This window comes from Charadrius vociferus, unplaced genomic scaffold (genome assembly GCF_000708025.1).
Source record: "Charadrius vociferus isolate BGI_N301 unplaced genomic scaffold, ASM70802v2 scaffold325, whole genome shotgun sequence".
Classification (NCBI taxonomy): Eukaryota; Metazoa; Chordata; class Aves; order Charadriiformes; family Charadriidae; genus Charadrius; species Charadrius vociferus.
The window spans coordinates 2,165,177-2,192,643 of record NW_009648526.1 but is presented as its reverse complement, the minus strand read 5'-3'; positions in this window follow the sequence as shown (position 1 = coordinate 2,192,643).

Here is a 27,467-nt window from a genome sequence, read left to right as displayed (position 1 = left end):
ATAACAGAAGCATAGAAATTTGGCATGCCAAACACCTAAATAAGTCTTTTTTGTTCGCTTCCCAGTAAACTACAATTGCTCTCTGTGTAACAATTTTTAGGGTCAATTCTCAGCTCAGCCGAAGTTTTCTCTCAATTTTATGCCATACTCCTACTTATAACCTTTGGTTACCTCAAATACTGTCTTCGTTATGCTGTTACTGAAATGGATTGAAGTAATGAGTCATGGCAGAAGAGAGCCCAAACTGGTGCTGGAATTCATTTGGCCTGTGAGGAATAGGGATTTGGCCAATAGTGCAGTAATTATAACATCTCCTTGAGCTTTTGAATAGCCGCAGACAGACATGTTTTATACTGCCTGGGAGGCAGGCAATCAGTGAATCAGTCTTTTCTGATGGAACACTGGAACTAAGTATTGACTGATACTTCATTTTTCTTCGGTTCTTTTTCTCCAGCTGGGCATTGTATGCATGAATGTGAGATCAGTCTAGTTGGATAAACATCTTCAGTGATGAAGTATTTTGCACTTTATGTTAGTAACAGTGTATTATAGTCCACTCCTATGTAAATGGCTATGGCAGTCCAACAGTCTGACTAAAGAGGGGAGGCTCACATTCAAAACAGTTTATAAAATTTTCTGTTGGTGTTTCCACAGTTTCAGTGTGTTGTGACGTGTTTGTTCACATCTTGTTGGATGCTGAAGTCTTAAACCTTGAGCTCTTTCTAGATCTTTCCCTCTCCATCCTTCCCCCCTTTGCAAAAGAGAGGAAACTTTATACTACAAAGGCAAGGAAGTATTATATTTTCCCTCAAAACCAGAGATTTTTTGGTGAGGTGTCCTTTATTTTGTAGCTGTTCCAAGCTTCAATGAAAATAAATTTTCTACTCCAGAAAAGGTGTTGTATCACAAATACTCTTTACTTAGTTGGCACCCCAGGGAGTTCCTAATGCTCAGTCACAATACAAATTGCACCTATTAGTTTGCAATTTTGCCAAATTACTTCAGTTACAAATAATCTGACTTTAAGCAATCTTGTGGGACTCCATAACCCAAACAACTAAAACGAGTTAGGAATTTAAAATTATTTTTTCTGGTGAAGCAAAAGATAAAAGTAAATGGAATCAAAGAAGATGATACATGTTTTGGATTTGGATCAATTGAATGACATACAAGAGAGAGCTTCCCCCCCCCCCCCCCAAGCCTTTACATTTAAAACCTGAAACAATGCTCTACAGTATTTTTCAAGCTCATGGCTCTCTCTAGTAGGGCTAAAATGTAACTAGTGACAGTTATAAATAATGTAGGCTGTATTGATGCCATGCACTGTGGTACGATTTGTGCTTTAAGGAAGATGAAACTCAGTTTTGGCAGAGGTGTGATTTTTGAATGAAAGGTTCTAGCCAGCCATAATTTTTTTTAATATTAAATATCTGACATTATTCTTGTCTAAACATAAAGATTCAGCGTTGACAATTGTAAGCTGATATAAAATCTCGTTCAGGGAAAAGTTGGTGTTTGTGACACATCCCTGCTCAGTATTTTAGTGTCGTTTTCTGAGTGCTCAGAGCAGCTGCTGTGATTGCAATTCACACAGCCCTGGTCTTCCACTCCCAAACAGCAGTAACAGGGGAAAGGGTGGGTGCTCACAGCAAGTAACAATTAGCAGAGTGGGTCTGGGCCAGGCTAGCTTAAACAAATCCAATACCTTTCTGTGACTTACTGCAGCACTGAGTTCTCCTTCAGTAATTTTCCTTGCTTTCTGACTTCCATCAATACCACCTTACAGTAGTGAGGCCAATTCCTTCATGCATACCCTGTTGGTCTGACTGTCATCTTCCATCTAACTCTTTTTCTGGCTGCAAACTATTCTCACCGGTTTGTAACTGCCATGCTAAAAGGGCTGTATTTTAGGAGCATGAGGGTCAAGAAGAAAGAACGTTGTGAGGAACAAATAGCAATTAAAAATTGACATATTGACAAAATTGATGTTGCTTGCTTACATCTACTAACAGATACACATTCAAGCGATAAAAAGGATAATTTCTTCATTTAAGTCCAAGTCAGACAGAGCTTTGAAGTGGACCTGCCTAGACAGTATGTTAAGTGAGGTGCCCAGAAAGTCCAGAACGCTTTAAACCATGCCCTTCTGAAACGTTTTATTAGAATTAAATTCAAAGATTTAATGTTTAAAAAAAAAATCCAAAAAGCCCGGAGAAGGTGGAGCAGGCGGTAGAGCTTATATGTGGTTCTTCTGCCCACTGTCCTTGCAAGTGAGTCTGTGCTAATGCTTTGTTTGTCTAAGTCAAATTTTGGTGCCAGCAAACTCTGCTCAGTTCCTGTTAGTCCCTGGGAAGTTCCACCCTGAGCAGCTCTTTCTTCCCTGTTTCTTTCTGTATTTCTACTTGGGCCTCTGACCCCTTTCCCTGTCCCACACATAACTACGCTACTCCCTGGGTCCTGTCTGCTCTTTCCTCCAGAGTGCTCCACTGGGCCCTGCTCCTTCCCAGGGGACCATGCATCTCACTCAAACCACATGAATAACTTGCTGCCTTTTTTTTTTTTTTTCTCTTTTTCAAGTTTTATTGTGGCAAGGAGAGAGACATTTGTCTAAAAAGCCTGTTATGGAATGGTCTTGTGCAATTCCAGATGGAAGGGACCTTTTACTTTTTAAGAGGATACATATAAATCCAGATGGTAAAATCCAGAGAGGACTGTATGGCTCTACCTCTCGGAGAACTTACTGTTTTGAGTCTTTTTGGAATTGTACATATCTGTACATATCTGCTGAGCTAAGCTCTATGTTGAACAAATTTTGGTTGTCCCTGTCTGTGCAGCATACACTAGCATTTCATCTTCCACTGATGCTTCTTTGTTGTACTTCTGAAATTATGCAACTGCAAAGAACTGTGACTGAACAAAGTTTAAAGTGTGTTGGAATGCTTATGGAGATTTCCTCCATTTCTGCTAAGGATTGAATTGTATATTTGCACTGAGTATTTTATATTTAGCCATTTCTTTTTACTTTAGATTTTTTTGTAGTTTCTTATCTAAGAGAAGATGAAAATTAAAGCTCTGCAATCTGGATAAACATGAAGATGACGAGCTTAAATTCAGATTCACATATAAAGTACAGAGAAATGCAGTAAATGTTATTTTCCTGATTTTTTATAATTTAATAGCTATTAAAAAGCAGAATTCAAATTATATTTAATCACTACAAGTGAGAGAAGCCTAATAAGAAAATAGAAGAAAAGCCTTTTTTATGCTGAAGCAATAATGCTTGCATTATACTGGTGTTTAATCAAGTGATCTGTGTCAGACCTCAATCCTTTCTGTTGCTCCTTCTGATGTTTTTGATGAATTCATAGTGCGTATTTCTGAGATGACAATGAGGCTCAACTTACAGAAGCACTGGGAAAATACTAAGCTTTGTAAACTGATTTCTCATCATCAGATGAAAAACTAGCTTAGTGAAAATTTATGCCGTAAAACTTCAAGTGTCTGGATTCAGAGAATGTTTAACATGTATTTGCAATTAAGCTAGGAGTTATTTTTGTGAAACTGCTATCAGGTAATTGATGGCTCTCTCGCGAGAGGTAAGATGACAGCGTAGGTGCTCTATAAATCACTAAAATTAATGTTTGTCTTGCGCTATTATAATAGCAGTGTTCTTGATTAAATCGTCTGGGCTCTGCTCTCGCTCCCAGAGAAATCTTGGTGCTGATGTTGGTGAGGCTGTCAGCATCTCATTCACAGAACAAACAACCTGGCTACTCTCAAAGGGTTTGCAGTTCTTACAATGAAAATAGCCCTTTCAACATAAATCAATATCCCAAAGTCATGGAAAGTCTGTAGCAAGGCAAATAAATAGTTGCACTAGAATATCCTAAGGTCCTCTTTATACATTTTGTGCTATTGCTGAAGTGCTATAAACATTAGCAGCTTCAGAAATAAATGAGATGATAAGTTGCTCAGTTAATGTAGTTATCTAATTAGGTTGGGTATAAAAGCTTGCTTTATTCTCCCTCCCTCCCTACCTACTGGAGGAAGAAGTTAATAAAATAGTGTGAGTTTGTTTTGGTTTGGGTTTTTTTTTTTTTCTGGAGGAATACCAATGCAAGACTCCCCTTTCCTGGAAAAATCCTTCTTGGGAAAACAACTACTCATAGCTGTGTGGGTGGGGAACAAACTTGGTATTCAAAGGGCAAGTTATGCAAAATGGGATCGTTTCATTTGCATGGAAGTATGGATGTTCATGCTGGAATAGCTGATCTTTGTTTTGTTTGATTTCTCCCCCTACTCCCCCCCCCCGGGAAAAAAAAAAGCAGCATTAATGTTAGCCCTGCTTAAAGCAAGAACGCGAACTAGACCTATAGAGCTTCCTTCCAAAATACATTTTTCTATAACAAAAGATCATAGATTTCCGAAGGTTTTTCCTGCTGGAATTTATCAGGAACTGAATATTATTAGGACTTACAATTTTCAGAGAGGTATTCAAATATTCTTCAGTTTTGATTTTTTATGAGATACACTGACAGATGATATTCTGCCTTCCTGTATATCTCATGAGTGCAGAAAGGCATATACTGAGCCTGAAAAACTGAGTGGAAGCAAATATCTGTGCCTGTGATGAACTGAGTAACAATGCAACCCAGCGAAATAGGGGCTCTCTGTCAAGCCAGAACCTTATCTAATCGTAAATTCATTTGGAAATCTTTTCTGTTATACATTTGAAATACTCTTCTTTTAATCAGACAATTACCCCTGAGAATGATTTAGGGGTTCTATAAGCTGCCGCAGCCATCCTGAACATTCTCTTCTCTTTGCATGGCATCCTGATTCCCTGCTGTTATGGGAGGCACAGAGAGATTCTTAATTTCCTATAGCTACTCAAAATCTCACTTTCCAGTAGACTGAAGTTAATATACACATTCTATGTGCAGTAAACCGTGCCCTCAGTCTTTTGACAGTAATAAACCATGTCTGTTTATGGGGGGAAAAGCTCTAATTTCTTTCTATGAATTAAATCCTCTCCTCTGCCTTCCTTTTCTTTCAGTCGTGTTTCTCCTTCTCGTCTTAGTGGAAGTCTCTTTTCCATGACAGAAATTATTTAGAAATCTCTATACAAAACATCAGCACTTCTAATTTTCTCTGGTTGCTTTTGACAGTGGTTAATGAAGTCCTGACAGCGGCTAATTAGGCTGTAAACATGTCTTCTAGTTGTAAACATGTATCTAGCAAGGGAATGAATGAATGATATTCTTGAAAGGACCTCTTCCCTTGACTGCTTATGTTGGAGCTCTGGGCTTTAATGTAATGGGAGATAGAAGCATTACTGAAGACACCTGGATACTCAGCGGACTCTTCATTGGCTCTTCTGAATGTATGTTTCTGTTAAAACAACAACAACAGTAATAACAACAACAACAATAATAATAAAAATAGATGGGGACCCCAAATGCCTGCCCTCCTTGCAGCCTTGCAGAGGTGATGCCCTGGGAATCTCAGCTCAGGGTGGCACTTCCAGGCTGCCAGTTTTATTGCAGGAAACTGGGAAATGCTCTGAAGAGCTGGGACAGATGGGATGGCAAGGAGACAGGCGAGTGGGCAGGAAGCCAGAAAGCTTCAGTCATTAGAGCTGCCTAAACTGACTTGTCCTTGCAGAATTTTTCTGGATTGGCATTTTTCTGATGGAAAATTTTGTCCATGTTTGTTGAGGAGCAGTACAGCTTTTGAACAAAGAGCACCTTCCCTGCCGTGCTGGATTTGTCACCTTGCTCGGTGCAGGGCCAGGGCAGGTTGCTTCAGTGGGGCAGCACGGTGGTCTCTGACGTGGACTCTTCAGCTAAGGGCACCTGGTACTCTCCACCGAGACCCTGGAAACTCCAGGAAACTGGGGTAGTCACAGCATTTCTGGACTATAAGATCTAGAACTACTCTCCCTCAGTTCTTAGATAGACTAGACTGGAGACACACTAATCTATTGGTCCATTTTGTTGAGCTCATATTTTCTGATTTCATTCTGAAAATGCCTGAATTAAATGAGTAGGTTTTAAGGGATTAATTTTTTTTTTTTTTACTGCAATCTAGCAGTAGCCTGTGAGATTTCTGCAGTGTCTACATTGAAAGGTCCCTAAAAACGCCCGTCCTATTTTTGTTTTGTAAGTGGTATTTACTGTTACTCTACTTTTGCAATGGTATTTACTGTTACTCTCTGTGACACTGTTGCCACCACTAACAAAGCCACCTCTTGCCCTGTGGGGACTTGTATCCCATTTCTCAGAAAAGTTGCTTATATTTATTTGTCTATCTATCTATTTATTTATTTATTTTTAGCAGATCTAGTTATAGCAGCTGTCCTGCTCCCTTTGCCTTGCTTTTTAAGCATGGAATTTCGATTACATCCTTGTCACCTCTGAAGTATGAAAAGCCATTTACAGTATTGTTGACATGTCAGTTATAACGCCTTCCCTTCTGCTTTTCAGAGGGACTACCAAAGGGGATTGTATTTGAGGGAGATAAAAGGTTTTTTGATGATCACTTTTAATATAGGCAGATGAACAGAATTTTTAAATCAACTTTACTGTTTGACCCCAGGGGGAAAAAGAACAATATATACCATGATGATTGAAAATAACTCATCTTCATATAATTTGTTGTTGATTTTGTCTCTCCCTCTTTACTTTAGTAAGAGCTTTGCATAGTCACGTGAGAAAACTTACTGACAATATATTGGTTTCTGCAAATTTTCCAGTGCAAATTATTTTCTGTGTCATGGTTTACTTTACCTCAGACCATTTTCCAAGTTTTCTAATTGAAATTTGGGTTATTAAGTAGATGAAAGTATTTTTCTATGTTTTCTAACTTACTTGGCAGTGCTTTTTAACTGATAGTAACAAACTAACAAGTAGAAAAATAAGATTTGAAAACTTTGCTTGGACAAAGCAGGAGAAGGCTAGGATGTTAGGAGAGTCTCCTCTGCTCATCTCTCAACCATTGTGCTCCAAACACCACAACAGGCTGTACGACCCACTGCCAGACTGAAGTGGGCTGCTCATCCATAAGGGCCCAGCTAGCAAACGCAGCATGTATCAGAAATGTTGGATTTACTGCCTATGTATAGATCACCTATGCCACATATTCACAGCAGGTTCCTGGGTCAGATTCAATTCTGGGGGATATGCAAATGGCTGAGTTTGGAAATGAGGTGCAACTCTGAAGTTTATAGTTTTTTAAGCCTTTTCTCCAACACAGATTTTCTGCTCTAGTCTATCTGAGGTTTGATTTATAACTTAGTCATGTCTTAATGACTGGACAGAAAATCTGCAGTATTTGCTTTCACATATTGTGCAACTGCTGCAGAGCCTAAACTAACAGAAAAGGAAATCTTCTCGCTTAAGTAGTAAAATGGCAAACCTTGGAGAATACTTGGTGTTAATATAAGTAGCGTTACAGTAGAACGAGGCATTTGCTGCCTTCTAAATAATAGGAAAAAGTCAAATGAACAGTGATTGTCAGTAGATAATTCTCTGTTTGTTTTTCTTCAGAAAGATTGATTTTCTTCTGGTGGATCAAAGAAAAAATCCAATATCTTCACACTAACAGCTAATAGAAAAGAAGGAAGCAACAGAAAATAAAGTTGCCAAACTTTATGTCCCTTTGGGATCAAGGATCATTGAGTCATGCAAAGAGACACTGAAGCAGCAGAATGTAGAAGTTCTCTAGAAGAAAAATAAAGCCACAGAGATTTACTGTCCTCCCATTCACAAGGTCAACACATGCACTCTCCTCTGCTGCTTCAGTGTGATTTCTCCATGAGAGCTCCATGGTCAGGTACAGTGAAACAAAGCAGCATTAGCTGCAGTGCTATGAAAATATTTTTCCTTATAGAAACATGTATTTGTCATGAGTAAATGTAATGTAAATTGGCATAGTAGAATGATGCTTGTTGTAATTGAGACTGGGGGCTGTATTGCTGTCCATGAAATAATGCCTTTTATACAGCTTGTGTTAATTCCTCTGTGATCATGCAGCCTGTACAGAAATGGGTGTTGCATTCTTTCTTTTTCATTGTGGCATGTTTTGATGTGGCCGTGCAGGTCTGGCCTTTTCCCTGGGCTACAGCTATGAGAGGTGCAGAGAGTAAGTTTAGCATTTCCACTGGCATCTTAGCAGGGAGAGAGGGCTCCTTCACTGAATGACTTGGGAATATGCTGGTTCACAAAGGGCTACAGAGCAGAAATAATCTTTTTGTAGGTGCGATGGACGTCAGAACTGGATTTACAGTGTGGTACATCGTTCTGCTCTGGGTGGTAGGGGGAAGGCAACCTGTCCGCCCCTGTTGTGGCCCCGTGCTAGGCTGAGCAGGGCTGAGAGGGGAGATGAGGTTGGGGTTATGCAGCCCTGGTGAGAGGCACAGCCGGTTGGAAACCTGAAGCAGGAGAGCAGCCCGCAGCCAGTCCTATGGCTGAGAGAGGACACCTCCACAGCGGCAGTTTATAGGCCTGAGGAGCTCGTTGTAAATCAGGAAGAGCTGAAAATTGCTGTATTAGAAAGTGAAGAGCAGTGGAAAGAAGCACTGTGCAAGGACATGATAGGAAGGGAAAAAGAGGTTCGTTCTCAGGTCATTTAATTTTAACCTGTCCGTCCCAGCAGGCCTATGTTTTCTTGCTTTAAAAGGTTACCTTGGTCTCGTTTTCCGTATGGTTCATTTTAATGAAACCTGCTTTTGCAGATTGGAAGCCTTTGGTGCCTTTTGGCTTTGAAGTGGTGAAGCATTTCCACCCTGAGGTACTGGCCTGTTCGGGTCTTGTAATATATGGCAATAGGAGGAGAAGAATATATATCCTAATACGTGCTGGAATTTAGAAATTCACTCTTGAATAATGAATGATAAAGGAGAAAAACAGCCTCCGGTAAAGAAACCCAAACAGTCAAAATATCTAACACTTTTCTAATTTTGTTTTTGTGGTATATGCTGGTAGGAGGATCTAAGACAGTCTTATTGCTTCAGTTCAGAAAAATAAGTAGTAGCACAATGCAAGAAATCTTAGAGGGGAAAAAACATAGAAACAGAGCTTTGGTATATGCCATTTTCCTTTTTGAAAGTTAAATATATCTAAACACTGTATCTGGGACAGTCAGTGAACAGAGACTGTCAGATTACAGGAATGTTTTCCTGTAATCTTCCTATCCCAGGTAAAATAAGCAGGCCCAGCACCAGTTTACGAGTTCCCCTCCTACAAAGTAGATTCCTCGCTTCTTAGGCTTCATAAATATGCAAGGCTATGAATCGAAACAAAGCAGCACTGTCTCTGTAGAAAAGACATGATTTTTTTCAAGCTATGGCTATGATCCTCAGGGCATTGTCAATGTCACAAGATTTGGGTTATTGCTGAGATTACTTGGCTGTTTGTTGTTCCTGTTCTCATTTCATTTCATAAGAAATTCAAATGTCTTTCAAAATAGTTATCTTCACGGTTGTGTGTTTTTAAATTAGAACTGATAAGCAAAGTAACTTTAGGGAGTAATGCTGGCATCAGATTCATCAGATACTTCAATTTTACCTCTGTGTACCCACATTTTACACTCACAGCCTTCCTTCCTGGCTAATACACATTAACTTCCATGTTCTGGTTAAGACTAAAGAGAAATGCAAGTCCTTCATATCAGAATTGTTTTGACTCATTATGTTACCCATGGACGTATATTTAACCTCTTAGTACGGCATGAAAAGGCAAGCCAATGACTTTTTCTAAATACCTACTTTATTTTGCTTGAGTGCCCGTTAGACCCTTTAGCTTTGCTTTGCATTCGAATAAACGTTATAAAAGTGGGAAGGATGTTGATGACATTGAACATTTTAGCTCCAGGGTTTGACACTCTAAATCTGGCTAAAATCTAAACTCTTTAATGTTTCTTTATCTGTACTGACAAAAAAAGTAGTGTGGGCTGAAATTCTAAATGCTCACTGAAATGCAGCAGCACAGTGATTTGCTTGCTTTAGCTATGATCCTTTGTGTTTCCCTGACTGTTTAACTAAAATTGTTTTTGTCTCTTCTGTAGCATTTTGCAGGCTAGTGATTGAGAACCGTTTGGAGAAACTGTGTAACACAGCAGGAGGCTATTCAGATCTTATCTTACTATTAATTTTTTAAGTCCTGTGGTTAAAAGTAATGACCGGTTTGGGGAAGGCTGGTAGCTGCTTTGTAGTTTTTCCTTCTAGCAAGACCTGCAGTGTCAAGCACCACATGCCACTATTGTAATCACAGGGGCGCGCTGCTGCAGAGCTGTTCTTAGTGTGTTTTCTTCCCGAGCTCCCATGCTAATAAGGAAAGTGCCAAGTGCCAGATTTCTCTATTGTAAACTAATGATTTCTGATTTGACAAGCAGAGATGAAAGTCAAGTATTTTTTAGGCAGCAAGGGAGTTCAATACACAGCTTGTTTGACATTACTAAGGTGTTTTGCTGGTTGTGTTTCTGCATATTAACTAGTCTAATGTGAAAAGGTTTGGTGAAAATCCAGAGAAACATTTATTTCTTTACAACTGGGTCTTGGGCTAGTCATGGGAGTGCCTGGCCCACCTGGGAAACAGGGATAATTATGCTTAGCCCTAGAGAAGTGCTCTGAGCTCTTTGGGTGGAGACTGTTGTGGTTATTACAAAGATCAGCATTAGTCCCATTGGGGCAGCACAGAAGGACTTTTGCACTTCTGCACAAAACATATTGAGACTTGACCAGCACATGTCTCTGACTGCAAAGTGATAACTAGGTGGTGTTTTGTGGTATCAACCCTTTCTCACTATCAGTCAGGTGGATTGACTTTACTAGGTAAAACCAGGCAGTTTTAAACTAGCAAAATGGAATTCAGAATGGTGAAAATTGTGTTCTTCTTTCTGCAAACTGTAGCTTTTACCTGTAGTAGGCATAGTGTAAAGACAGATGGGTGTGCAATACCGGTTTTCATAGAATAGATCTTGGTAATAACAAACACTTTAAATACATTATTAGTATTACTGTGCAGGGTTTTTTTTAAAAATGGAAGTTGTTGTCACATGAGCCTCTGGTGTTTTGTGGCAACAAATTTGAAGAAAATTATAATAAACCAGGTCCTCATAAAAATTGAAAGTACTAGCAAAACTTAATTACTGGCAGAGGACAGCAGGAAGAAAACTGACTGTCAGATAAATAGCTCCCCTAAAGGTTTTAATTTTTAATTATAGATTAAAGAAAGCCTTTGCCGAGTTCCCTAAGATCAATATGAAATACAGATCATTCATCCACACTACAGTGCACTAGTGGCATAGTTATAAATATTCAAAAAGAAAATGAAAGTAATATAAACAGCCCTATTTTCCGGGGACAATTACTTCAACTTATAATACTTTTGTATGCTGTGGCGGACTGCAGACTATTAAAAAACAGTGGCCATGTTCCAAAGGTCTAGGAGAATGCAACAGAAAAAATATGTAATTAGCGGTTACATATATTCATCATGACTGAATTTTCCCCAAAGGTTCTTTCTGGTGGATTTTTGCCCGGCAGGTGAGCGAGCTGCATTGCTATGTAGTGACGCTTTCAGAATGCAGGCTGTCTGGCGCAGCCCTGGGAGCGCAGTTCACATCAGTGAGAGAGTCATACTTTTTGTCTGAACTATGACATTTTATTGCTTTGCTTAATTTTTGCTCAACTTTAGTTGCTAAATTATTGACCTTTATCCTTCTGAGACTGTAATTCTGAATTTATTAAATTAATAATGAATGTATTGAATTATGATGTTTAACATAGCCAACAACCATGCTATTCTGTATGAAAGAATGAAGTCAGATTAAATTTTAATTTAATGAACCTTTGATTCTTTTTGTGTTCTGAATAATGCTGACACAGGTACATTTGTTTTAGTTTCATGCTTAGGTAAGAATGTTGTTTTGTTTTGTTTTATTTAAGATACCCTTTCTTTTGATAAGTGAGGTAGGGTTATCTCCATTGACAATTTTCTGAAATAAACCAGCTGTAATCAAGGGAGACATCCTGGTGAGCTGGCTGCATGGCTGATGTGAGCTCTGCTTACACTGTCTCCAGGAAGATTTGCTCTTAACTCCTGGTGCTGCAAGCTAGCTCATTTTGTTGTTCACAGGTTCGCAGAGATGCTGACAAGATGACTTTTGTTTTGTGAAAGCCAAAAGGATGTCGAGTTACATTGATGGGAAGGAGGAACACGTAGCGCAGGAGCTGTTTGCTGCAGATGCCAAAGGTAATTAAGGGGCCTTCACTGGGCCTGGTTGTGGAGATATCTAATTCAGTATGTAATTGATTAGTTGCAATTATGTTTATAAGTCAAATTAACAAGAGTACACCAATGTTACCCATCACTCTGTCAGTACTGCTGGTGAGTGCCATGGAACTATTGTCTTTTATTCTGGTTTGGATGGTAGAATGTAATGTCGAGGCAGAAACAAACTGATGACTGAGGCAGACTGTACCTTTTAATAGTATTTCAGTTGAAAGAAACTTGTCACCTGTGTAAGGCTGCAGAAGAAAATAGCTTCTGGTGACACAGTCCTTGAGTGAGACTATCTTAAAATACACAAAAAGTCTTACGTGCCGATGTGTGGGAATGGGGCAGATGGTACTGTCTTCAGCTTGTGGAGTTGGCAGGGAGAATGGGACATGAAATCACATGAGCAGCAGACCCAGAACAGCTGAGGTTACTCGCAGGTAATAAATTCTCTCAGGTGGTCCTTTTTGGTGACCTCCCCTCCCCCAAATCTCTTATTAAGGAAGGTAGATACTAGAAATCCAGTGAAAGATAATAGATGTACCCCCTTCTATATGGCAGCCCATAGAGAAATGTTGAGTAATGTTCCTTGTGTTTTACTGTGTAGCAAATTTAGGTGTCAAAAATGTGACATCTTCTTTGCACTCACTACCAACACAGGGAGTGGGACTTGCTCTGCAAAAATGGTTTAAGTCAGCTATTTTGACAGGTTTCTTGATGTTGCTCTATAGCTGTTAATATTCACTGAGAGAGAATGTCCAAAATCCTTCATCTTTCAACAATGGGAATAAAAAACTTTGCATAATAATTCTGGCTTAGCAGTCACACATTGTTTGTGAGCTCTTTCCTTCTTGCCTGCAGTTAGCAGAAGCGGATATCTGGGCTGTTACGATTCTGCCTGTAGTGTTCTTCGCTTGATGTTGCTGTCTAACAGCATCAAAGGTGGGGGGCTGCGGGATGTATTTCATCACTGGATATCATAGAAAAACATTGTTTGAGGTTATTTGCGCAGGGAAAGAAGTGAAGTTAAAAGGTGAAATGCTAAGATGCAGACAGTGAATGCAGCTGGCAGAAGTGTCCTGGTCACCAGCCAAAGCATCAGACTGCAGTAGACACAGACTGGCATTTCAAGGGGAAAAAGTTAGTATGTGTCTAGCATTAGATAGCCCCAAAGAATGTATTCAAGAAGGAGGACAAAAATAATTATTTAAGGATTTTTATAACTTTTTGTAACTGTATACATCTGAGAAAATAGCAAGCCAACGAGGACACTTTAAAAATAATGTGCGATTGTACAGAGACTCCTGAGTTGTGTATGGCAAACACTGTCTCTGTGAGTGTGCATGTGTTTCCCAGGCTTTGGGGAGGGCGGCACGGACCCCAGCAGTGCTGCTGGAGCTCACTTCCTTTGGGCAAGTGGCTTTGCCAGAGCACACTGATACTAAGAAAACTGTGACACAGAGCTGCTTGTTAAGCAGCGTTATTGGTTCTAACTCCAGTGCCCCCTATGAATGGCCTTTCTGTCGTCTTGTTATGACTCATATTTTGTATGCATACCATTTTAGAGTATGCATTATCCCAAATCTTTTAGAAATTGGTGTACTGTAGCGATATTTTAAAGAGCTTTGACGACTTTGAATGTCATAGTGAGAGGAGGTATAGTTTGAAAATTAAGGCATAGGAGGAAGGACTTGGAAGAGATTTGGGCTTTCTGCCAGTTATGGTCACAGATGTGCTGTATGACCTTGGCCAGCCGTGTAGGACCGCCTCAAACTCAGACTTTTTCTTGTGTTGGGAGTAGTTCTGATGACTGCAGAGGAGACTCTACATACTGCAAGATACTATGCAAAGCAGTAGAGTGTGATCCTTAATATTTTTACCATATTTTTGTCTGTAAAACGTTTATTTCCTTAAATGAGGTGCTATAGATTAACTGGACATCTCATATTCATAAGCGGAAGGGCTGTTGTTATAGCAAAGTGTGTTACTGCTGTGTGGAAAAGGTGACTTCCAGTTCACAGCAGAAGTGTTTCAGGAGTAGTGTTTTGCATCAAATCTAAGCAACTCCAAATTCACTATCTGCAAATTAAAATCTTACAGTGAAATCCAGCAGCGCATGGAGATTATCCAGGCCCTGCCTGTGGTGGGGCCAAAGGGCAAAGCGGAACTTCATGGTAATTCCTCGACTTCTCTTTCTGCTTACAGGATTTTGCACGGCAAATATTTTTTTCATTAAATTTAGTATTAAAAACCAAACAAAACCACAAGTGTGATAAATATGTCCAAACTTGCATATATTTTTTGTTGTAGTTATGCATGGAAGAGTTTGGAGTTTGGATTCCAAAGCTCTCGGTACCAGTAGCAATGTGAGTCTCTGTACATGGATTTTTAAAGCAACTGTACGAAGGAGGCTGGAAGGACGGGCAGAGGAAATACAAAACTCAAAACAGTGATAGAAAGACATAAGGCTTGAGGAAAAAACAAGAAAAAAACCTGCTCTGTAACTACTGTATTTGAAGTTCACAGCCTATAATGAGCCTGCTGAGGTTCTGTTAGTAAACTATTAGTAAATTGAGTTCATCTATTAACATTTATTGAAAGATTATTTTCTTCCCTACAAGCCCGTTGGAATCATCATAGACAGGGACTGAACTGAAGCTCAATCCTTTCTCCCTCTGCTCTGGAGCTCAACTCCTCAAGTTGTTCTTCCTGTGTCTTCCTGCTGTGGAGATTAAGCTTCAAAGATTTCAGAGGCTGTTTTCCTTATGGCTTCTTTCATCAACAATTTAGAGCCCTGCTTCCCTGGACTTGAACTATTAGGAGTAAATTTAACCTGTTGCTTTAATGGAAATCATTTGAGCGTGACTGAGAGCACCTTTTGGTTTCACTGGTGCTCCATGGGCCGTCCTTTGGTGAGAAACCAGAGCAGGTTATGCATCAACAGAAACTATGGCCTTTTGAATAGTTAGAGTGGTACAAAGCAATAAAGCTTATTTTTGATGTTGGAGTGAGGGTATACAAGTCTGATCCTCCACAAAAAGCAGAGATACTAAGCAAAGAAAAAGTGTTAGGGATTTTGTACAAAGAACAGGAAGATATTTCAAAGTCAAAGGGGAATTTAAGCTGTCAGGGAGTAATTACGAAAATTGGAGCTGGGCCAGCAGTCAAGGACTGGTGTTCCTCACTTTTACAAATGGCTCTGTGAAATCTTAATGATAAGAAAATGTCAAAGCCTCAGGCTTTACTAATCTGTTGTATGTATTCCCTCAGGTCTTCTCAGGCTTTTTTTCCCAACAAGACCTTATTGGGAGTTTGCTCTCCCAATAAAAGGAACCTTTTTATGAATCACTAGCATAAATCCATGTAACACCCTCTAGTTTTGTGGAATGTCTCCCATTCAGATTATTTCACTACTATAGGACTTGAAATCAGAGCTTTCAAAAATTCATACAATAAACACATGTGAATTTAAAAGTCTTGAAAAACGGAAGAAATATAGGAGTTGCCTTAAGACAGTTTTGCAGAAAGCTTAAATCCTTGTGGTGTTCTCTAGAGTGACCATGTATCTGTAAACTGTCATCCTACTATATTTGTTGATCAGCTGAGAAGGGAAACCAAATCTGAATTTCCTGTTGTGTCTTCTACCAATAGACTTGATGTGCAGTGTTACTGTAAAAAAGGTCATCATCCATCAGCCTGCATCAAACTTTCTCTTTGAAGAATGCTAGAAGCAATCTTTAAAGAATTTTGGAGTGTATAGATTTTTACTTAGGTCAGGGATTTGGAGATGTAAAATTAAACTACAGAACATCTCAAACATTTGCAGTAACTTTTGTCAAGAGTAAGCTGTCAGCTATAGTTTTGTCCAGAGCTTTTAAAAAAAAGTAATTATAGATCTTATTTACTTTGGTAACTACATCATGTATGAACCCTGCAGACCACATATAAATTTAAATAAAAGTAATATGCTAGGATGTAGTTGATGTTGCTTGAACTACTCAGTACATGTTGACAAAGAATCAGAACAATTTTATAGGCAAATTCTAATCTATCATCTCCTCACAGACTACTGTCATAATATTAATGGAAAAAGTGTAGTGTTACATTTGATGAATTGTGACCCATGTTGTGAGTCTTGCCTGATGTATCGGTGACTTCCAACCTTTTTCCACTTGTGGACCACTTATGTTTTTAAAGTGAAAGTTTGGTTTCTTGCATTGCAAGTTTAAACCTTGCAATCGGCTTTCCGTTCTTAGTTACATATTGCAGATGTCTTATAAATACTGCAGAGCCCCTGCCAGGGATCCCCAGACCACAAGATTAAAACCTCATGTTTACACAAACCTATGTTGGATGGATGCCATCCTTGGTTGGATGGATACGAATGTTTAACAGCTGTTTATGTGAGTGTGTGCAGCATTAATGGATTCGTAACAGTATGAGGGAAGCAGTAAGTAAATCCTCACTCCACTTTTTCAAGCTAAACCTGTAAGCTTCCTCATCCTCACATCAGTTCTATTCACCCAGTATCATCTACAGTGCATATTTCTGAGTTCTGCTTCCAGAGATGGTTCCAAACATGTTAAGTAGTTCAAAATTGATGACTCCTTCGTGCTTCAAATGTTGAATAAGCTTTCCACTAAAAAATATGACAGTGTGTAGTATAGTTTTATAGTAGGAATGTGTTTTAATGGTTAGGTTTGCAAGAGTTATGCTTTATAGGCCTGTGTATAAACATTTGCAAATAACTTCTCTGTTTTTAAACTGTTGTTCAAGAATATTGCATTGTTAATTTTTATTGTGCTGAAGTCAGAAAACAGATTAGGCAGTGCTTGCAGAGGAAAACACTGGTTTATTTTAAGGTTTTATATGTATCGAATTTTTTAAATTAGGACACTTCTAATTGCAAACTGTGGCTTCCAGGTCTTTTTCTCACTCGACATCCTCTTGCAAGAACTGGAGGGATAGTGATTTTCACTAATTTCTCTATGTGTTTCAGGTTCTGTGCACCTGTATGTTTAACTCTAAAATATTTTTTTCTTACAAAACAAAGTAGGGAACGTTTTAAACAAATCAGCATGCACTAATAGTTGTTAATGAAGAGAAACTTTAAAATATTGCAGGAGAGTCTTGAATTTCTTTCTGGCCATACAAAACAGGGTCAGAAAGAGAGGACATAAAGAGTGTAGCAGGGTGGAAAAAAAGCAATGATGGAGGAACTGTATGAGGCTGTGTACAGTAGGTATATATATAAGTTATAATTTGGAAGCTGCATGTGGAGCACTAGTTCTTGATTAACAAAAAGAAGATGTGCAATTTAAGCAGAAGGGTTTACTGAGATTTTTTGCATAGGAAAAAAAAAAAGAGTATAAATGAGACTATAAATGAGTGCATCCAAAAAACTACTGACGAAATTGTCATTTGGCTGCCCTGAGAGGGAACATTGGCAAGAATGAGAGACAGAAAGGTCAGAGAAAGAATAATTGGAAATGGCTATTTATAGCCACTACTGCATACCTCCTAGGTGTTTCAGCATATGAAAATTCAGACTAAGCCAGGAGAAGTTAATGCAGGTAAGAAAGGTCAGGGAGATACTCATTGCTGAATGGCATTAACTGGATCTTTGTGGAATTGTTGGGGTGGGAAAACCATTTCTGTACATGGAGCAAATAGCTGTAGGAAATGTAGGAAGTATTCAGATAAGGACATTATTGTACTTTTAGTAATATTAATTTTGGCTCCTGCATGAAAATATTTTTGAGATGTAGGAGGAAAGTGTTGTAAGTCCATACCCTGTTTGCAGAGCAGAACTACTGAAAACTTGATGCTTCCAATGGAGGTTGTTAATGTAAGTATGGAGGTTAAAATGACTCTGAAGAAATCTCAATTTTATTCTCAGGGTTAAGGGCATGAAACCTACAATGATTCCATAAATGAAATATCTTCATTCATCTAGCTCTACTAGAAGTTATACATTAACGAGCAATGCAAATCCAACTTCCAGTTCTCAGAAGAAAAGAAAGTTGATTTACAAATATCAGTATAGCTTGGGCGAAGATGCTCAGACCTGCAGAGATCTAATACAGCCCCTCTGGGGGAAAGGACGCTGCCCTTAGCTAGCTCTGGGCCACTTGGCGGAGCAATTACCTTGTCCAGGTGGGTGAGCTAGAAGAGGTTCTGAACTTGGAGAGGTTGACTAGACATGCTTGAATCAGGTCATCTTTCTTTGCTATTGTGGTGATTCCACGTTTTTTTGACCATCACTCAGAGTCACTGAACTTTAAAATAGCATTGCTTTGCTGAGCTCTTCTGACTAATGAACTTGTTCGTCTGTAGGAGGTACCAAACTCATTGCTATTCGTTGCAATATAAAGCTTATTTAAGCTTTCACCTCCCTGCCCGCCCCCATGATAGTACTAACGGTGGCAGTCTTAAAAGCAGAATTACAGTCCTCACACTGAACTTTTCTGTTAGAGCTGCGAGTACCATCAGACATTCATTGTCAGGTATTCTTTGAAAGGAATAGTACCGTACCTGTTATCGTGGACTTTTGATATCCTAATTACCTGCAAGCAATTTGGGTCAAAGCCCTCTTCCTGCCCAGCACCTAGGAGCCTGGGACAGCTATAATTGTAGCAGATTCTACCTATTTGAATGTTTGTATCTATTTCATGGTGATTTTTTTTTCAGGTGATTTGTTTTTTTCCCTCTTTAATTTGTGGGAGAAGAATAGATTAGTTTATATATTCTTGACCAGTCTTTAACCAACTGAACAAAAAATTAATTTTGGTAATATATTTTCAGTTATATGTTAAAGTTTTTCATAATCATAATCTTGTAATTTTTTTTTTCTGTGTGAATTAATTCAAATAATGCAAAAATTTTCAGTCTGTAGTACTATGTGCATAAAATCTATTTTATAAACTTAGCAAATCTATAAATTCAAATGATCTTTAAATTTTCTTTCACTCTAGTTCATTGGTTGGAAGATGTTATGCATTTTTAAGTGAAGGAACAAACTTGTGGGCTGTCATCTGTTGGTATCACATGAATTTCTTTTTAATATATCCCAAATAACCCCACTGTAACTTTATTGAATTCTCTCTTTCATAATGTTTGGTTTATTACAAAAGACAAGGCTGAAGTGATAAAGCCTTGGAGCAAATTCAGATTCATTTGACTAATTGGCTTCAGTGGAGTTAGATTAGCAGCTAATATAAGGCACTTTTTATTTCATCTATGCCACTGGCATTAGGTTCCAGTTCTGGAGACAATACGTCCAACACATAATTGAAAGTATTACCTGGAGTTCCCAGATTACCGTTAGTTGTCTTTCCAACTTCCTAGTACAGGAATCTTGTGCCAACAACCAGGGAACAGAACTATCTGCTGCCTGAAATGTTACCAATTTGTTGATTCATCAAAACCAACTCAGTATAATTTCTGTTTATTTTGCTGTGATTGACAAATATGGACTTGGATTTTTACACACACCTTGATATCTGAATGCTGTAAGAGTTCCAGTGTGGGAATCATGAATGACAATAATGAGAACCATAGTCCACGTGAGTGTAGTTAATGATGCATGTGCAAATGTTTTTTGGACCATTTTCTTCTATAATAAAACAGAAAGTCTAAGTAGCATGAGATAATGACGTAGGAAGTATGGAAAGGGCGCACTGTGAAATGTGCTGCTGTCCTGGTTTGAGGTGAAACAGAACCAATTTTCTTTTAGGTAATTTTACTTTACACAGTTTCTTGTCAAGGGTGCAGTACTACTGAAATAGATGCTATTTATGTTTCGTATTTAGATTTTAGATTTTATTGTCAGGTTGTGTACAAAAAGCAGTTTTGTCTTTCCAAATAGATTTTGATTTTTGTACTTGGCAAGTTTATCCTCGTAATTGGCTTTTCTTTCTGTGTTGGAAATGGTAGAAAAAATGTTTCCATGGAGCACGTGGTTTTAAGAAACATAAACTGTACTAAAATTAAATTTAATTCAAGCTCCATCTGATGAACCATTGAAAGTCTAGGACTTTAGGTGATGCTGGAATATTTAGGAGGAAAACTGCAGTCCGTGTGGGAACCTTTAACACTAGCAGAAAACACTGAATTACAGAAAGGCAGCCGAGAAGGAGAAGAGGCTGGAGGACACACAGAATGCTGCAATGTTTTCCTATATATATATTTAATTTATATGGGTTGAGATTTACAAATCTAAATGTCTTCTGGTGAATTTGGTTAAATATGAGAATTGTCCCAAAACTAACTGGCAGAAATGTTGCAAGGGAAAGATCAGATACTGAACTATGTGATCTTTCCAAAAGTATCTTGCACAGGCTCATAAGAGCTAATGAGGATGCAGGAAAGCATGACTACAAACACTGAGAAATTTGTCATCTCCATTTATCAGTGCTGTGATAACTTTGAGAGTCTAATTCACACTAAGAAAATGCTGAAATATGGCATTTCTGAAATTTCTTCTTCTGGCTGATGACCTAAGCTTTTATAAATGAATTTGTTGGGAAGAGCAGAACCAGATTCTTTCCAGAGATTCTGGTATTTTCTGTTGTAGTTTTATGCTTACCACTTCAGCAGTGAAGAGGGAAAAAACCCAGGTCATAATCTTCCTTTTGTAGATCCAATTTTAATCGTCTTCATGCATTGCAACTTCATGATCTTTTGTTACTTCAGTGCTACTTGCTATCGGGTTTCCTCACTCAGTTGGCAATTTCATAGCTCATGATCGTTATTCTGTATTATCCAATTTTCCGCTTTCCCTTTCAGGATTGGCTAATGCACCAATAATGACCTGCATTCTTGATCACTTGCTGAACTTGATAAAAATTATTTATATGGTATAATTAACATGATTCTGTCATAAAACTTTTGTTGCACCGAATACCATTTAAAATCTTGTCTTGGTCTCTGTCATTGAATAAAACTCTCATCTCTCTCTGCCGTTTAACATTTAATGCCCAAAGTTAGTTAATTGTATAACTAAATTCCTTTAAAACATAGTATATTTTGAGATTGGGTGATACTGATTGTGAAAATAAAATATTAAACAGGATCTGAAAAGCATTGAAACAAAGGCAGGAACGGCCATAATTCAGTCTTCTTCAGTGACAATATTTTGGGACTTGTTCTTCTAAAACATCAGAGATCTATTGAATTATCAAGATCTAGATAACAAAACAAATGGAAACTGTCAAATAAGTGAGAAGTATTTTCACTTTTATTCATTGGAATGTGGTAAGTGATGTGGTTAAAAGGAGAAATCTATGTTCCTACCAGTAGCTGGACATAAAGCTATGCATTTTGTTCTCCTGTTCTAGCCTCTACAAATTAAAAGCCCAGTGGCAGGAAAAAGTCTCTTCCCTGTAGGGGATAAATTCAAATAAACAAAACAAATTGTCATTGAAGATGTTCTGATCATGGCAATCCTTGAATATTTAAGGCGTAGAAAGGCTAAGGCAAAGCTATAGCTTTTCTCTGTTGAAAAATGTCACATTAAAGGTAAAGTAATTTGAGGAATGATTGTTGCTGTTAGTATTTTTACTTCAGGATGGACCTTCACAAGGGGAGAAATAGAAAGACAGAGAATGAGGAGAACAAACCTAATAACTGCATTAAACCAAATGGTATCTTCAAGGTGGTGGTATAACACACAGTGCGCTGGGATATCTTTCTCTTTTTGCAAGAAAATTTTAAAGCCTTTTTTTTTTTTTTTTTCCCCACTGTGAAATCAAAGTTTCTCTATTGCTGTGTTCCTGGCAGCATCACAGTAGAAAGGTATGTTCCCTCATTTAGCAAAATAGCCTAATTAATGAGTAATTCTCTTTAGGTTAGAATTCTGGTACTTACAGATACTGAAAACATAAAATGTTTTATTTCTTCATACATGGAAGCAATCAAAAGGCAATAGCTTACAGTTCCGTAACTCCTGTAAGGGCAAAGATATCAAGAAAGGGTCATCATGTATTTGAGATAAGATAAAATTTTTAACAATTTACAATAGTAATTTGAAAACAATTTTTGTTCTCTTCAGGAAAACTTCCTAGGCAGAAATTATCTCTGCCGTATTCCTGCTTTTTCTATTGCTGTATGTTTATGTAGTGCTAAAATCATGTGAATCATTTGCAGATAAGGCCTCCGACTATGCATGGGAGCCAGTGCTCCCCACACCTGTGAACTTCCCAAGGAAAAAACACCTTCCCTTTGGGGCGCTCCTGTGCTCAATGGGACAAGCACTGCTTGTTGCTCTTTTGTGAGAACAGCGCATGTGGGTGTTGATAGTCCACCCAGCCCAGGGTTTGTTCTCTGTCAGTGGCAGCAGGAGATGTGGTTTAGGGAGACACTGATGAACTTGTTAATATGGAGAGAGACAATCAAACCCAACAAGGCTGAGAGAATAATGGATATTATGAAATGTAATTCTTGTCAAAACTGATTTAGGAAAAGCTGACAATAATTGAGATAAATGACTATGCTCTATTGCACCTCTTCCTCCTCCCCAACACTACAGGGACATACAAATGTGCTTTTTCTTTTTTTAGTGTTGGCTCTCTGTCAAGGTTACCATTACTTGACTTTCTGATACTGTGTTGTAAAGCTCTAGTCAAATTCCTGTGATTTCGCGTCTGGAATACAAGGCATGACTTCAAGGGCTTTTCTTAGAAACATGCACTAACCGACTGGAAGCAGTTGCACGCATTTCAATAAATGTAATCATTTGAGTGGTTTGGCATTCATGTGATTGTAATGAGAAACAAATTTCTGCAGGCAGCCACCAGAGATGCTCTATAGCAAGTGGGAATGCTTGGAAACTTTGTATTGATAAATATAATTTTTTCTTGCATCAGTTTTAAGTGGGCTTGTTTTTTATAAAGGATGTCTTTCAATGTCAGTTCATTAATGTTATGAGACTTGGCTTAGAAATGCCTGAGCAAAACCAGGAGATTGTAACTGCTGGCATCTGAGGAGTCAGCCCTTAGTGTAGTCTCAGTAGGTTACAGTGGTCAGTTTGTGCCGTAGGGGGGTGAAGGCAAATGGGACTGAGCTTCCCTTTATGCTGATTTCCTGGAGTGGGATGCTCTGGTAGAGATGCGGTTGGTGTTACAGGCAACCCTTTTCTTCCCCTGGAGCAAGAGAAGTGGCTCTGTGAACATGTACCTGTTCAGAATTTCTGAGCACTGGTTTGAATAGCTAAGAAACCCAAAAGCATCTGATAGGAACACAGCTAAATTTCAGAAAAGGAACTTTTTAGAATCTTCTTCAAGGAAAATGTTGCAAAGATTTATCTACCAAAATGATCCGATTTAGAGAAAATTCAACTGACTTCTCATCAGCACCAGATTTGGGCTCTAACTCAGCAATGCTCATGTGAGTAACTTCCATATTGCTAGTTACTGAAGTGTGTTTTAAGAACCGGAGCCTTGGAAATTGAGGTCCATCACTTAAATGCAAAAATAAATACATCATAGTCTTCTAAAATAACCCAGAAAAGCAGCAGGTTAATTTTAATACGTAATACTGGCAGGGCACACGGGGAAAATATGTGCTACTATTTCTCAGCATCCTAAACAAGTTGAGCCAGTACTGAAAGGAAGTACATACTTGTAGCTGGGAAATGGTCCTTGCAGCAGGGCTCCTTTGAATGTGGAGCCCTACTTACTGGTCTTTCCCTCCCCTTTTAGCTGCAGTGTAGATCTGTGGTTTCTCCAGCTTGTGGATCCCATGTGCCTCATGTGCTGGTTAGTTGCTTGCAGACCTACCGCACAAGACTGGAAAGGCTGCTGCCCTGTGGGTATCTGTGGGAAAATGTAGAAGGGAGTTAGCTGTGCGAGTTTCACACTGCCTCTACAGTGAAAACAGATGCCTTTTCTAAAGGGCATGTGAGTCCTCTGCTAAGGGATTGGGCTCAGGGACAGAGAACCACTTTCTTCAACACAGCCAAAGAAAGGGCTCTGTAGACTTTTATTGCTCAGTCTTCATGTATCCAAGATCTACTTGTTCCTTTATGTCCCTACTACACTTTGAACTTCTCCCCTAACCAAGAACCCACGACCACTATGTAAGTTGTCTTACTCTCCATGCCTTACAAAGCCAGGCCCTAGTGCTGTCTCCATTCTTCCTCTGCCACAGTATCTCTATGCGCCTTACTTACCCAAACTTCTGTATTCCCATGTCCAGACATATGAGATGTGCCCTCTTTAGGATAATCCCCTCTAGGATCATCCCCTAACTCACAGTGCTGTCAAAGGACCTAGTGTTTTTGGATTCTCTGTATGGGCTTCCCAGAATCAGTGTCAACCACATCCAACTCGAAGCTTGGCAATACTGCAGAAACCAGTGTAGGAAGAACCTCATCTAAACAGATCCTCAGCCTCTCCCCGACTTCCCTGTGAACCTTGGTGCCAGGGGCCACAATCTCCGATTGCCAGCCAGCAATGTACACTGGATCCCTAAACTGCAGCTGGCAAAGAGATCAAAAGAAATTTTCTTGGGTGCTGCAGAAGGTGAGTGACCAAAGGTGAAGTCTGGTGGCTGTTCTGTGTCTTGTTTCTCCTGGAGATGTGTCCTTCTTTGATGACCATGCATTCATGCTCTCTAACTCGCACCATACAGCCCAGCTTGGATCCTTCCCTTGGCCACTGGGGCTGAGAGCAGGGGGCTGTTCAGCAGTGCTTGCCTCTTGGGAGGCCCATGTGGCTTGTAAGCTGAGTGTTGGCCACCGCTGCACTGCACCTTCTCCCCAGCATGTTATGCAGAGAAGAGTTTGTCCTTCAGGCCTGGAGATGATACCTGGTTTCAATCCATCCTTATTGCTAAATCATTTTGGCAGCAAACTTTATTTACATGTCATAATTACCTTAAAGTCTCATTACAGCAGACACCTGGTACTTGCCATCACATTTAAGGTTGCAAAACAGTTTCCATAGCAACAGCTGTCTCTGTGCACTATAATTTTGTAGAGCATTTCCCTATTGGCTAAAAAAAATCCACAATTGCTTTCTGTCCAAGGTTTAATTTTCCCATCAATCAATTCTGAATTAATTTGTGGTGAAAGAATATATTATTTCTTATTAGAAAAAAACACCCCCTATTTTCTTCTGGCAAAAACTATTGCAAAAGTAGACAGGCTGAGGACTACTAGTATTGTTTGGGCTGAGAAAAAAGTTTGGGTTTAATTTAGTTTTAATTAAAATAAAATAATACCTTGGGTGTACGAGGCAATGATTTGCTTTTGACCACTTAGTTATACTGTTGTGTGTCTGTCCTTTTACTTGCTTGCCAGTTTTAAATACTTAAACATTTTTAAAAAGTAATAGCTATCTATCTTAAAGATTAGCTTTTTTGGCACATATTGTACTTTGAATCTTAACTGTCCAAACAGTAAAAATGACCCAGTGTTTTCAGACTACACCCCTTTCATGTTAATGTATGTGTAACTTTGTTAGAATCAGTCAAAGCTAAAGCCATCCTGGGAGATTTGGAACCTCTGTATTTGAATGTATCCACTCTGACATGAATCAGACCCAGGATTTACAGCTTTAAATGTTTTTAACTTAAAATTAGCAAACTTATTTTCTTCAGACTTAGACTTGTACTGACTCCTGAAGAAGTCTACAAAGCAAAATTTGAAGAAAAATACCATTTTAGTTCTAAAATTATTTGCATTTAACAAAATGAATTGTAAACCGATACAATCTCAGTAATGCTATTTCAGATCTCATTCTATCCGTGTTCAACTATTGCCTCTTAATTTTATCATTCTTGGATTTTTTCAAGCGTTTTGAAAACTCATTGTATAGTTTTGTTTTTTTTTTTTTAATATTCTACATGGTCTGCTTTGCTCAGTTTGGTAGGTTTTAATCAATATATATCCCCTTTAAAGCATTCGAGGGATTTAAATTGTGGGCATGTATAAAGACCCAAATTTGGGGGACAGCAAAATGTATTAGGAGTTAAGAGATATTTGTGTTCCTTTTAACAGTATATGTACTATGAATATTAATCTGGAAATGCATGGTCATCTCTCAGATTTCTTGAGTTTCCTGTGCATCACCTTTGTGTCCACAGCAGCTGCAGCAGAATTACAGGCCTCCCACTGCGCTTTCTGGTGCCTAGTAGTTCTGTGCACGGTGCTTTGAATGCACAGCTTCCAACTTGACCCCAAATGCCCTCTTACCCAACAGAATACAGCCCAGAAGCAGTCTTTTTTCTTTAAAAAATGCAGTGCAGATTAATTGCGCATTTACATCTTCAGAGATCAGAAGAAAATAACAATATTATGTTTAACTTACTTTGATTCTTTACATATATATGTTACAATAATCTTCAATAATCCGAGAATATTGCTTTTATTGATGTCATGAAATAACTTCCTATTCAAACTAAATATATGCGTATCAATTTTTATACTACAACATTTTTTTGTGTGAGGGAATGAGTTGATGGAAATTACTTAGGTATAAGTAGAAAATTAAAAGCGTTAAATTACATACTGAAAGCATGTTACAAAAATAACCCAAAAAACAACCAGTGCAAAAAGTCTGAATACTAAAGCTGGTAATGTTAATGTAATCATAGCACCATAGAATAGTTTGGGCTGGAAGGGACATTTAAAGGTCATCCCACCCAACCAGCCCCATCAAACCTGACCTGGAATGTTTCCAGGGATGGGGCATCCACCCCACCTCTCTGGGCAACCTGGGCCAGTGTTTCACCACCCCCATTGTAAAAACGTCTTCCTTACGTGACCATAATTTTTCATTTCCCATTAAAATGTATAGCATTGCAATTTCAACGTATTCAAAATAATAGGCTGTAGAACTAGGGCTGCAAGTCTGAGATGGATTCAGTGCATTTGAAAGCTGTTAAAATAACGGCAGAGATCTTTGGAAGGAAATATCTTTTTGAACATACTTGTGGTCTGGGAACATACTTTGCTCCTACGAGGACCAAAACACATACTGACTTTTACAAAGACAAATGGACCAAATCTTATTTGACTAAATATCTCATCAGCTTGGCCTTATCATGTTGTAACGGGATTAATGAATGATATATTTAGGACAGTTACATTACACAGGAAATACCTATTTTTCCCATTTGTGTTAAAGAATATATTCTCTAAAGTATTACAGACATATACTTAGTTCTATTAAAATTCAATTCTTTCCA